The following is a 13378-nucleotide window of genomic DNA, read 5'->3' as shown; positions in this document are numbered from 1 at the left end:
CACAAAACTAGGGATCTAGGAACATTCTTTCAAAATAGAAGAACATGGAAACATTTAGAGGAAACCAGTTCAATGTTACAAAAGTCGTATTTTAAAGCAAAATGCAGATATTTTAAGTTAGCTTTGCCACTATCTTAAATTTACAGAAGAAGTCAGAGTAGTGCAAAACTTAAATTTTGCTATCTAGACAAAGGAGGTATTGTTTCTGATAAATCCATTCATGTTAAATCGAAGAAAAGAAATCGAATCCCAATCAATAGAACTAAAAGTTTAGAAGTTGATGTGGTATAATGAAAAAACAATGCAAATTTAGACTTATAAATATTTAAGCATCTGGCATTGCTGCCTGAGCAAGTGAGGTATTGTCTGGTATATTACATTTACTCTAAATTGAACATGATCAAAAGAAAATAAATAATTAAAATAGTTGTTCTAAATCCAAACCAAGTTGCTAGAGTTAGACCAAAATTTGAAGATATTCAAAAAGTCAATGATGAAATAAATAAAAAAAGAAAAAAAAATTTTCAAAAGAAACCCAAACAGTCCAAAATGTGTTCAGCAGAAGACAAGAATTTTAAAGGCTTAAAGTTTTGATTCACACTTTTTAACGCATAGCAGTCTAGAGAAGTGGTTTTGAAAATCAAAAAAGAAAATACCCAAAATATAGATTTTAAAATTTAGAATAAAAATTACAATTTTACCTATTTGTGAGTTCAAAATTGCTATTTAAACATGTGAGATATTATATTCTGCACATTGCTTTATTCTGAATGTGATTTAAAAAAAAAGAGCCAAGAATACAAAACTGGAAGTTTTACCTGTAAAAACTTTTAAATTACTATTTAAATAAAAAAATTCATTAATATACATCAGGCATTGCTATCGAATACCCTGTTGAATTCTGAATGCTTCATAGTGTGGAAGTTATAAGGGTTTTTATGTGCAAATAGGTTTAACTAATATTTAAACCTTTTATGCATGATAACCCTTATAACTACTAAATTGTTTATCCTATTCATTTAGGTTTTAATTCAATTCGATTTGGCATAAGAAAAATTATTAAGCCATTCTTAATTTGCTAGATAATGTTTAAGTTCCCTCCACACCTTCCAGCTTACATATTATGCAACTTTTTATGACTTATTAAGATAATATTTCTTTATAATAATATCTTTTTTTGATGTTTGGTTTTTACTATATTTTTTTTAGCAATCTTTACAGTACTGTGATCATTTTAAGTACTCAAAGAGCTTTTCTTTTGTGTTCATTCAAATGCACAAATTTTTCAAAATTATTATCATCATCATTACTTTTTCTCATATCTCGTACCACTGTCAAAATAGGAACACAAATCTCCAGTTAGCATTTTAAGTAATATAATCATGTAGTACATAGCTATTTTACAATACATAGACACTATAACAGCTGCAGATACCTTTAAAAAGCTGCAGCTGTTTGAAAACAAAAGTTAAAAGAGTGCACAGGCACTTGAACTTTACTGAGCACCACGTATATATACTGTATTAAGTTATTGCTTTATATAGTAACTCCCCAGATTTTGATACACTTCAATTAAACATATGTAACATACATGAAAAAATAAAAATAACCAGTCATTTAAAAGGTTTTATAATATTTGACATAAATCATTACGGAATAAAAACTATCCAATTAAGTTAGTGCTTGAATACGGATATTTAAATTTAGGAGTGTAACAAAAAGTTTTTCGAATAAAAATGTAGGATTAGTCAATGTTCAAACAAACTTTAAGAGAAAAAAAAAAGAAAAGAAAACTTGGTGGTCCTGCTCACAAATCCCAATTATTGCACCACATTCGTTTCTTTTAAAGGTCATTCTTTTTGGCAAAATAAGCTTATTTTAAGAGTAAAATACACAGCTATTATAATTTTATATTGGAACATTTTCTTAATATTTTATGTATAATAATATGAACGGTTATCTTGACTTGAAAATAATAGACTGCACCCGAGAAAAAATAAATTTAAACATAGAAAAACAGAATATGTGATACAATAGAGGCTTTGTAGTGGGCCAAGGACAAATGAAAGAAAAAATACGGAGATTTTCTGGAACAGCAGACATATGCCAGACTAATTTTAAAAAAGACACACAGTAAACTAAAAAACATATAATTTGCTCTACTTAAATGAATTAAAGTTTTTCAAAAAAGAATAATAAAATACACTATTTCTATATTCCAAATTATTTAAAAACAGAAAGTACACAGCAGTAGCTTTTATATTTCAACACCCTTTATTAATGGAACATAGGACAATTTTTAAACGTTTGAGATCAAATATGAACAACTGTATAATGAAAATATTAGAATAATCCAAGTTTTTATCAGATAAAAATAAAACATTTAATTTTTAAGCATTATATAATGCATATATGCAAACAATATTTTTGAGAGGAACTTATTTTAAATCATACAAATTCACTAACTTAAAATTTGCTCATTTTTTAATAAAATGATTTAATGTTAAATATCGAAACATTAGAATATTCTATTTTTTATAAAATGTATTCAAGTAAATGGAAGTAATTATTTTAGTGGTAGTTAATAGAAGTAGTTATTTTAATACAAAAGTAAAAAGAAGTAATTATTTTAATAGTGGCTGAAACCTGAGCAGAACATTAGGGGGGCAACCTAAAGGGCATAGTTAAAAAAAATTGATTCAACATTTTCATAAATTTAAGTTTCAATCTCATGTTTTTCTAAAGCAAACTATATAAGACTATTAAACAAAAGCTTACAAGAATGTGATGATGCAAATTTTAATTGAATAAATGGTTTTCATGAATCAAAACTTTTTTATATACGTATGATATACATTTTGTAGGATGGATAATAAGAAAAGAAAGTTATTTTGATATTCAAGGCATTACTTAGTTACTATATTAAATTTAACAAATTTTATTTGTAATTAAAGCATTTTAATTCTTTTTCTTGTACTGCTAAGAAATTTAGGATATCAAAATTGTACTATGTTAAAAGAAATTAAGCAGAGTTTGAAATTAAGATTCTACTTTGTCTATTTTTCAAGCATTGAGAGAATATTACTTAAGATTTTAGGAGACAAATAATATTTTAATTCCTTAGCTTTAATTAAAATTTTTTAAATAAAGATTTAAGCACTAGTAAGCTTATCAATAATTACAATCACAGTGAATAAATAAATAGTCAAAATGATTTCAAGGCAGTAGAATAAAAAATAATTCGATATTTATAATACTTAAACTAAGATTTAAAGTTTCCCCGTAATTTGGCCTTTATAAACACATTTATTTAAACGTAGTAGATAAAACGTGCATAGCCAGATTTTTCAACAAAAAATAAGCACCTTTTAAGTACTTTTCAAGCACTCAAAAAATATCTCTAATCACTTTCTAAGAAAAGATCATAATTATGATTTGTGCAGTAATAAAATAAAAAAATTCTATTTTTAAAGTTCTTAATTTATAAACAAAAAATCAATACAATTAATAAAAAAATTTAAAACTTTATATAATCATGAAAAAATAATTAGTTTCTGATAAATATTGCAGAGAAAATTGTGAAAATCATGCATTTTTTGTAATTTATAACAACAATCGATAGGGCAAAGAAAAAATCTTTCTTTAAAAGAAAGAACATTAAGCACCTTTTACAAACCGCGAATAAAAAAAGCACTTTTAAGGGCATTTAAAAACTGTAAATCAAAAATAAGCACCTTTAAGCACTTTTTAAAAATGCTATGTACCCTGTCTTAGGTTACAAATAACATTTCTCACTAAAGAATATTAAAGTTTAATTGCAGTATCATTTCTTTTATGGTATATAAGTTTCACTTGATCATAAAAACTCTATGTGTTACTTTATTGAGAGTAATTCCTGTCCCTCCAGCTTTCTTTCAGTAAATTGCAAGTGAGTAAAAAAAAAATTTATTTGTACAAACTATAATAACTTATTTTTATACACTATATCAAGAGTTTAATTTTAAAAAAAATTGCTTTACAGCTAATAGGAAAAACTATTGTTTTTTAATTACTGTGCCAACCTAAAATATACTTAAGAGGGAAATTATTACTGAATAAGGGATTGTAATTTTTTAATTATTTAAAAAACTTTTAATGTGTTTAATATGTTTTAATTTAATAATGTAATTACATGTGTTGTTTCTATTTTGTCAGATTTCAAACAACATTAAAATAAGAATGATATAGTTTAACAATAAGAATATAGTCAGTAAATATAATACAAAATTTTAAAATAAAAAGAACAAGTTAAAATAATTTATCTAAACATGTTTAAATAACTTATGAATACACTTTGTTTTGTGTCCCACAGATAGTTTTGATTTAAAACAAAATTTGTTAAAAAAAATTATGAGCTGAAAAAAAAACATATTTTCTCAAAACTTAATTTATTTTTGTTTTCATAATTTTTATTTGAAGTTTGCTTAACATATTCTTTTTCTTTCCTTTTGCACCAAAAGAATTTAGAAAATTTTAATTATTAATATTTTATTATTATATACATAATAAAAAGATATTCGGCTCCTTTAAAAAAAGGAAAAAAACTTTATACACAAAGGAAAAGCTAGCAATTTCAATTTTAGTTACTTGTTGATGCTTGTTAACTGTAGAGTAAACTGTCGATTAACCACAGAATTGAGTGGCCAACACAGTGCGGATCAGCAAACTCGTGCATAATACACAAAACACTTAAAAATGACACACATCATCAATTTCCTTTTAACATAAATAATAAGTTATTAAAGGTTTACTGGTTGTATAGGCATAAAATATACAAAAATTAAATAACTACTTTTCAATGAAATATCAATTAAAATATTTTCTATGTTATTTTAAAATATTATTTATTTATAAGAAAAAAGGTAGTTACTTTCTTAATGTATTTATGATTTATGGTAATTACTTTCTTAATGTATTCTTTTAATGTATCTAAAGTATTTATGTGAGGAAACAGTAATTACATTTTCCAAAGAAATGGCAATTTAAAACTGTAACTAAATTCTTGTTTTAAAAGTTTCTACATTGCTAGACATTGATTTGTATAATTTAATCTATAATTTTAATATAAAAAATATTAACATTAAGTTAATTATGAGGTGAATTCCTAATTGACTGAGAATGACTTTTAGATTCAGATAATGTTCAATAAAATGTTAAGGAAGAACCCAAATTAATTTGTAAAATATTAAAACATTTGCATAAGTAAACTAGCACAAAATAGTGTGCTTTAATGATCAATTAATTCTATATAATCAATTGAAAAATTGTTTTGTACCAGATTATAGTGAATATTGAGCATGATAGTAAGGGGAACTGAATAAAGTTCAGCAACAAGTAAATGGTATATGAAGCTTTTGTATGTAATAATACAGTACAATTTTGCAAAAGTAATTGAATGAATTTTGAAAAGAAAATTATTGAAGTGTACTTAAAAAGGAAGTTACTCAAGTTAATCTGTACATCATCTAGGTTATCTGTGGAACAATTGTTTTCTAAAGTGCATATGTGATACAGAAATTTACAAATTTCATATTATTTAGAACTTACTGCAGAGGTATTCAAAGCATTTTTCATTCTCTCCCAGGTTGTTTCATGATTACTCAAGTTGATCAAGGTTTTCCAGCAGTTGAATTATTGCAAGAAGAAACACAGTGAAGATGAGTCCTACAAGTAATTAATATTATGATAAGTAACACAAATGTAACACAATTAAAAAATTTTATTATTTGCAATGTTCACATCCCTCTCTAAAATGTATTTAACACATATAAAAAAAAAAAAAAAAAAAAAAAATTTCAAATGTTTTTTTTTTTTTTTTTTATAAGAGTCTAAAAACCTACCAGTTATTTAGAATTTAACTAAAATTTACTGTAAACATAGAGATTAAGAAATTTAGATAAATGTAAAACTTTACAGCTGTATAGCTGAAATTTTTTTCTTCTTCAAATATTGAAGTGTTGTCAATATAAAAAGAACATTCTTAGTGAAGAGAAAAAAGGAATAGCAAGTCTAAAAACATTATTTGAGTTCGATTCTGTAATGTTCTTATTTTAAAAATCTTGTGAAAATTACTTATATAAAAAATTACTGTTCTTTATTAATTAAAATATTATATTTAAAAAAAAAAAAAAATTAGGAAGAATACATAGAATATATTTCAAATTAAGAAATATCAAATTACTAACCACTTTAGAATCTAAAGGAAAAATAAAAGTATTCAAAACGCATGTCAGCAATTCCAGCTTGTAAGTTAATTCTTGTTAAATAATTTTAGAAACAAGTTAGAAAAAATATTCCACTTGGTTCAAAGATTGATTATAAACAAATTATTGCAAAACAATGGAAATGTACAAGAATCAAATAAATAAGTTTACTTACTTTACATTCTCGAACTTCTGGCAAGGTCTGAAACAATGCCTCACCTAGCAAGCTCATCATACCAGCATACTATAGTTTTATATATCATGTAAATCATTGTTTCGGAATTAGTTTGAGAGGTAACTATGGTGTGAAGGTTTTTTTTAGGTTATATTTAGTTTATAGTTATATTTAGGTTATATTTAGTTATATTAGGTAATATTAGGTTATATTAGTTATATTAGGTTATATTTAGTTTAGAGAAGGTTTTATTTAGTTCATATTTTAAGGATAAATTTCGTAACATTAATTAAAATAAAAACTTTTGATTTCAATATGTATATAAATTATTGTATTTCTTCAGGTTACTATTTTATAATATTTAACTCATATTGTAAATTTCAAAGCGTAAATAAAATAAACCGTACTGTCAGTAATGGCTGGTTGTAGTTGTTTAAACAAGTTTTTAAACTAGATGCAAAAAGATAAATGTAATGTAAAAATCATAATATTGAACTATCATCACCTAAGCAAAGAATTACACGATTTTTCTTTCAAATACAGTATTAAAGAATTTCTTTAAAAAAATTAACTAAAAACAACATTGTACAATCTATGTACAATATACTTAAACAACAGTAATTTTAATTAAAAAAATATATATTTAAAAAAAATATATATTTAAATATTGCCAGCTTAGTGAATAGTATTGTTGACTAACAATTAAATCTAGCAAAGAACTTGAATGAGTTGTAAAAAAATTATTTGCACAAATCTATAATCTAATTTGATTGAATTTACAAAAATAAAACATTTAAAGGAATTTTTGCCTAGAAAAATTAATACAATGTTGGAATATACATTTTGACAAATTTAATACCTTTTTAAAATATTGCTCAATGATATACACTAGAAAAAAAAATATATAAAAAACAGTAGTCTTAAATTTTCCTTTTGTATTTAAAATAATTTAAAAAGATTCAGTTACCAGAACAATCATTCAACTACTCAAATGACAAAGTTAAGAAAAAGTACAAATAACCAATATTTCTTATTTCTTTGAATTGATAAGGCATGGATATTCTTATTGATATGAGTCTTTAAGTTTCTGACAGCACTTTCATTTGTTACATAATGAATGTTTATTTTTACATATTCTTAGAAATGAATAATATATAATCTCGATTCAATAATATACAACAACTAATAATTACACCATTTCAATAGTGTGAAATGTTTTTTTTCTAAAACCAGCAAACAAATTTTAAAATAATTAAAAATTCACAAAATAAAAATAATCACAACACAAAATTAGCAAAATAAAACACTTAAAATATACTTTTGAGTTTTTCTTCTGTAGATAGAAAATCTATTTGTGAGTTTGTAACTTAGCAAAAGGATACAACGCACAGACTGCAATTGACTAAATAGTTTGAAGTAACCTGTTAATTCTTTCAAAGCCAAAAGAAAGAATGGCAATAGGAATTAATGTGCTTGCATGGCTCATATATGTTTCTTATTGTGGAAAAGTGTATTAGAAGTATTTTACATATTTTTCTAAATTAAGATTTCTTTTAATTAGAAGGAATAAAAAAACCGTATTATTATTTTTTTCATTTTAAAATCATTCAGTATCAGTAAAAAAATTACTGAAGAGACAAAAATTAGTTTATACTAAGAGGTAAGATAGCATTATGGAGAATGCATAGTAATTAGTCCATTATATGTAAAAAAATAGAGAGGAAAAAAATCACATAGTTGATCCACCAAGTATGTGAGGACTGAAATATCATTCAAAGAACAGTTGATTTGTACACATAAAAGAAGAGCATAATTAGCACTACACAAAAGGCTTGAAAAAAGTTAGCTAAAAAAAGTTTGTTGCAAAAAGTTGCTACAAATTTACTTTGTATTACTTTTTTGCACCCTTCTTATACATTTATACAACTGCAGTTATGAATGTATGATGTATCATAAAATTAATTGCATCACACAGTTGAAATAAACTATAATAACAGTTATGATCTAAAATCTGTGATATATTGAACCTTTGAAATAACAAGATTGTGATGAAAAGAAAAAAAGTCATCAAGATCATTACTACAAAAAGCAAATATGACTATATTAGTTTTATGAAAGTAAGAGGTACCAGGTATACACTCGATTTAATTTCAAAGCATAAATATATTCCAGACACATTAGCAGGGCTCATATACAAATAGTAAATTAATAGAGCTTAAAAATTGAATTTTGTAAGCACTTTATAGATAAAACACTAAAATATGAACAATCAGTTCACTTAAAATTAAGATACATTACAGCTCAACAGTTTGGGAAAAAGATTACAATTTCAAAAGATTTGTATGCAAGAAAATATTTTTAACGTAAGAATAATTTTTAAACAATTTATTGAGAAAGTTGTGGATTTATTATCAGAGATTGCCAAAATGTGCTTATCTACTACATAAAAAATTATATGTATATTAAAAATCTAAATGGATATTTTTCATATACTTTTAGACAGGATTTTTGGATTTCTTTTTATAAAAAAAACTTCTTTCACAACTATACTTTCTTTACTTGTGGTTAATATAGAGGGAGATTCCAAGTAGTTGCAGTTGTTAAATAAAATTCTGCTTATTGTATTTATGTCTCATTTACTTGTTCTCGTCAACGTCACCTTCAAGAGAAATACAATAATTTCTGTTTATCCTTTTGAAACATGTAAAGTCAAGTACCCTTAAGAAAACCCTTTAGTGGTTGACTTTTAATTATTCTCTAAAAATAAATAGTTTCATGGAAATATCAATATACTACTCACTTGAACATAAGAAAGGGTTTTTTGTTTTTACCAAATGTTTTCATACTCATCATCACTGAATTTATATTTATTATATCTAATTTCTAACAGTTTTTCTTGTCAAAGTCAATCAATCACTTCAACAATTGAGATGGAAGGATTTTTTCATCAAACCTACAATTTCATAACATTTTCAAATAATTTTTTCATTGTCTGAATTAAGAGCAAGAATGCTGAAATGGCTACTGAATCAGACCCTCTAGATTAACATTACTTTTATCAATGATAATTCAAAAATTTTAAGAAATTCTACTTTCAATAGAATATAAAGGAAGTATGTCCTGATCTTGACTGATCATCAGTTAGTTAACAATAAATTGCAGCGTATTTGATGTAAGATAGAACAAAAAGCTGTCCCTATCAGCAGACACTCAACTTATTATCTATTAGTTATAAGGCAATTACAGTTTCTGGCCTAACATAGCTTATTTCAATTATATTTGAAAGCATTTTAAAGTTTTCAACCCTTCATTTTATGCAGTTGTAAATTTATAACACTGATTTCAATACCTATGATATGCATTTGAATGTAAATTAAACAATTGTTTTGTTCATTATGTATCCTGTTTGAATCAATCCTTTTGAATTTGAAAATGTTCATCTAGTGTCCAATATATGGTCTTCGGGTCTCAATTAGGAATTTTAAATGTGGGTTTTACCTCACAAAGAATAAGAGCTGCTTCCATAGTTTTCATGCAAATTGGATTCCACAGAATATGTTTAGCATACTCATGATGTTGCAAATGTGCAATATACTACACATTTGTTATTAAATAATAATAAAGAGTTTCTGCAATTATAGAACTTCTTTATTTTGAATCCTTTAATCAAAATTTCAATTAGGTGTAAATACGCCAATATATTCACCGATTGGTAAATTTAAATGAACCCATCTTATCTCTCTTACAATCTTACGATTGGGAAAAATAAATCCCTGAATGTTTAGGATCACTGTAATCTTATCCATTTATTAAGAAACATTTTTAGAATACCTTTTTTAGGCAAAAAAGCCTTACAGTTATTTTTACTACCTATAAATGGATAAAGTCGAAGAAGAGAGAAATAAAAAGTTGGTAGAGCAATTGAAAAATGATATAAAGTTGGTTAAATTACAAGCAGAAATTCGAAAAAATAATGAAATGAAATTAGAAGTAGATATAGGAATACAGAAATCATTGGCAGAATTTCACGAACCTGTACTTCATCAAATGGAAAAACTAAAAACATCTAGACAACAACATTTGATAGGTATAAAAAATGCTGTCGATGATTTATCTTTAACTATGAATGACTTCAATAAAACTTTACCACAGATAGAGAATCAGTCAGAGGAAGATTATACTGAATAATGCAAGAAGTATGTTTTTAAAAATAGATATAGACAGAGATGTGGATAAAACTGTTCTAGAAGAATTAGAATTTGAATTACCTTCAATAATGTGGAATAAAACTGATGAAGTTATTTATAGGGCAAAAGAATACAGAGATAAATTTAAAAGAGAGAAAGGAAATGAAAGTAAAAAAAAAAAAATTTGCAACTAAAGAAAAGAAAGTTGAATATCAAAAAAAGATTGACATTGCTGATAATAAGATGAGTATGATGAAAATATATATAGATGCTTTATCAGCTATTAAAAAGGTAGATATTACACAGGAAAAGGTTTAGAAGATAAATTGAAAATTTTAGCTGATTTGACAGATAAAATTTGTAAAGGTTCTAAAAGTAAAAAATTTTATAATAAAACTGTTGATTTGTTGGATTCACTATTAAGAGAGGGAACTATGACAAACGATCAGGTAAAGGAATACTATAAGAAATTTCTTAGTAAATAAATGATTGTAAAAAAAGTATACTTGAGCGAAAGTCAGATTTCTAAATTGAAATCAGCTTATAAAAGTGGTGAAGAAGTTAGTTTACAAATAGATAAAAGTAAAACACCCAACTTTGATTTACATTTAACAGTTACGCTAATTAACCAAATTGATAAAAGTAAAAGAATTAAAATATCAAAGACTCAACTGAAAAAGATTGGAGTGTTTTAACCATTTTTCGTGCCTTTACTTTCTACTTTAGCATTAGAAGCAGCTGGTTGGGGTACTAAGAAAGTGTTGGACAAAATTTCTGGATCAGGTAAAAAAAAAAAAAAACCTTGTGGAAAGGGAGTCTATCAACTCTGGGAATATTCAACGAAATGATTGAAAATAACATGAAAGGTGAAAAAGGTTTCAGAGGTGTGTTTACTTCAGATTTATTACCAAAACAAATTAAAAAATTTGAAAACGGTATTTTAGATATTTCTACAGGTCCTGGCACTCATTGGGTTTGTTATTATAACGATCCTAAATAATCTTTTATAGAATACTTTGATCCTTTTGGAGAATATGAATATAACACTATAAAAATAAAAAATGATTTTCTTCCTAAAAATATACAAAATTATTTAAATACTTCAAAAAAAGAAATACGTTATAACAATAATGTCTTACAAAGCCCCAGTTCTGTAAAATGTGGTTTTTACTGCATGAAATATATAACTGAAAGAAATACAAATAAATCTCCTATCGATGTCTTATATTCATTTACACAAGAGCCTAGTGATTATAATGAAAAAATTGTTCTTTATAAATGAAGTATATTATTTTAGATTCAAAAAACGTAAATAAATCTGAAGATTTCACCATTGAGTATTCGAGACCTTTTCATTTTACAGAGATAGCTCTTAAGTCTTTTTCAATGTATATTTCATGGAATAATATTACGGAGAAAAACAATAAATTTTCATACTTTGACGGAGCCAAATGGGAAGATTTTATTATTCCAAATGGTCATTACAATATAAGAGGTTTGAATCGATATATGGTCAAATTCTTTGGAAATGATCCACCTATATTATTTGGAATAATCGAAGAAAGACAAAGATTTAGTATTAAACTTAAAAAGAATTATAAAATTGATTTAACTAAAACTGAATTGTACAAAATTTTAGGATTCGAACCTAAAATATATGAAGAGGAAGAGCAAGAAGGTAAATTTATTGCTGATATAGCTAATGGTAATGATAATATTTATATTCACTGTGATATAGTGGATGGTGCTTATATAAATCAGTTTCAATCTCAAGTCATTTATTCTTTCACATCTTCAAATCCACCTGGAAGTTTATATTTTAAAGATTTTGATAAACTGATATTTTTTCCCGTTAAATCTGATTCTATAAATCGAATTAGAATGAGAATTACAAATCATAGAGGTGAACTAATTGATTTAAATAAACAAGAAGTACAGTACAAATTTATTGCTAAATAAATGAATAAACATAGATTGTACAGAAAGAGTAAAAAAATACAAGGAAGAGGCTTCTTTTCAGACTTTATAAGTCCAGTTGTAGAAGAAAAATCTAAAGAATTTGTGAGAGAAAAATTGAATGAAATATTTTCCAAAAATAAGAAACTTGGTGCTGGATTGAAAATTTTTATTCCTAAATAAATGGATAAAATTTACGATTTGAAAGACACTAGTTATTATTATAATAACGACGTTGAAAGTTTTGAATATAGGGAAATAAAAAGTGAAAATAGAGATAGAAATAATCTTCATGAAAATGCTACATTTAATTTCCTTATCAATGATACAAATGTTAATATTTTATATTCTGCAGGATATCTGCAACAAGAATTAAAAATTGTAAAAGGAGATGGGGGTGCAATAAGTAATGAAAATGTTACCCTAGTGAATGGAGGAGGTCTCGTAAATTCAAACACGTTGACTATAGGAAATACTGAAGTTCAATCCACTATAAATTATAAAGCCATTATGAATCAAGTATTAGGGATGATACACTTCACCCCTGATTACTCAACATCAGAAGCTACCAACATGTTCTTTTATGTAGATACAGCTGATTCTGCAGATAGAAAGGATTTGAAATACAATGGAACTCTGGTAGACACTACCAAAATAACAGATTTTTTTCAAAACCTTAAACTAAATGAAAGTTTTAATGAAGGATTTTCAAAAAGATGCAAATTTACTAAAAATAGTCAAACCGTAAAAATATGGATTCCTTTAAAATATATATTTGATTTCCTTAACGAATATAAAAAAGTAATGACAGGTTTCCA

General features: G+C 25.2%; 2 protein-coding genes and 1 long non-coding RNA gene across 8 annotated transcripts in view; 1 reads left to right on the top strand and 2 right to left on the bottom strand.

The window, feature by feature from the left end:
• Positions 1-13378, top strand: part of LOC107440777 (mitochondrial potassium channel ATP-binding subunit) — a 546992-nt gene that overhangs the window by 340584 nt on the left and 193030 nt on the right. The window lies entirely within an intron of this gene.
• LOC147806797 (uncharacterized) overlaps positions 1-13378 on the bottom strand; it is a 494278-nt gene that overhangs the window by 288755 nt on the left and 192145 nt on the right. The gene's annotated exons all lie outside the window — the stretch shown is intronic.
• Positions 1-13378, bottom strand: part of LOC147806801 (cofilin/actin-depolymerizing factor homolog) — a 35635-nt gene that overhangs the window by 4686 nt on the left and 17571 nt on the right. For both annotated transcript variants that reach the window (XM_087167234.1, XM_087167235.1), the window contains exon 4: positions 5587-5703. The gene's annotated coding sequence lies outside the window, so the exon portion shown is untranslated. The remainder of the gene's footprint in view (positions 1-5586; positions 5704-13378) is intronic.

The sequence above is a fragment of the Parasteatoda tepidariorum genome, chromosome 7 (genome assembly GCF_982258835.1).
Source record: "Parasteatoda tepidariorum strain Cologne lab strain chromosome 7, Ptep-v5.0, whole genome shotgun sequence".
Lineage (NCBI taxonomy): Eukaryota > Metazoa > Arthropoda > Arachnida > Araneae > Theridiidae > Parasteatoda > Parasteatoda tepidariorum.
Note: the sequence above shows the minus strand (reverse complement) of the source record. Positions and strands in the feature narration are given on the sequence as shown.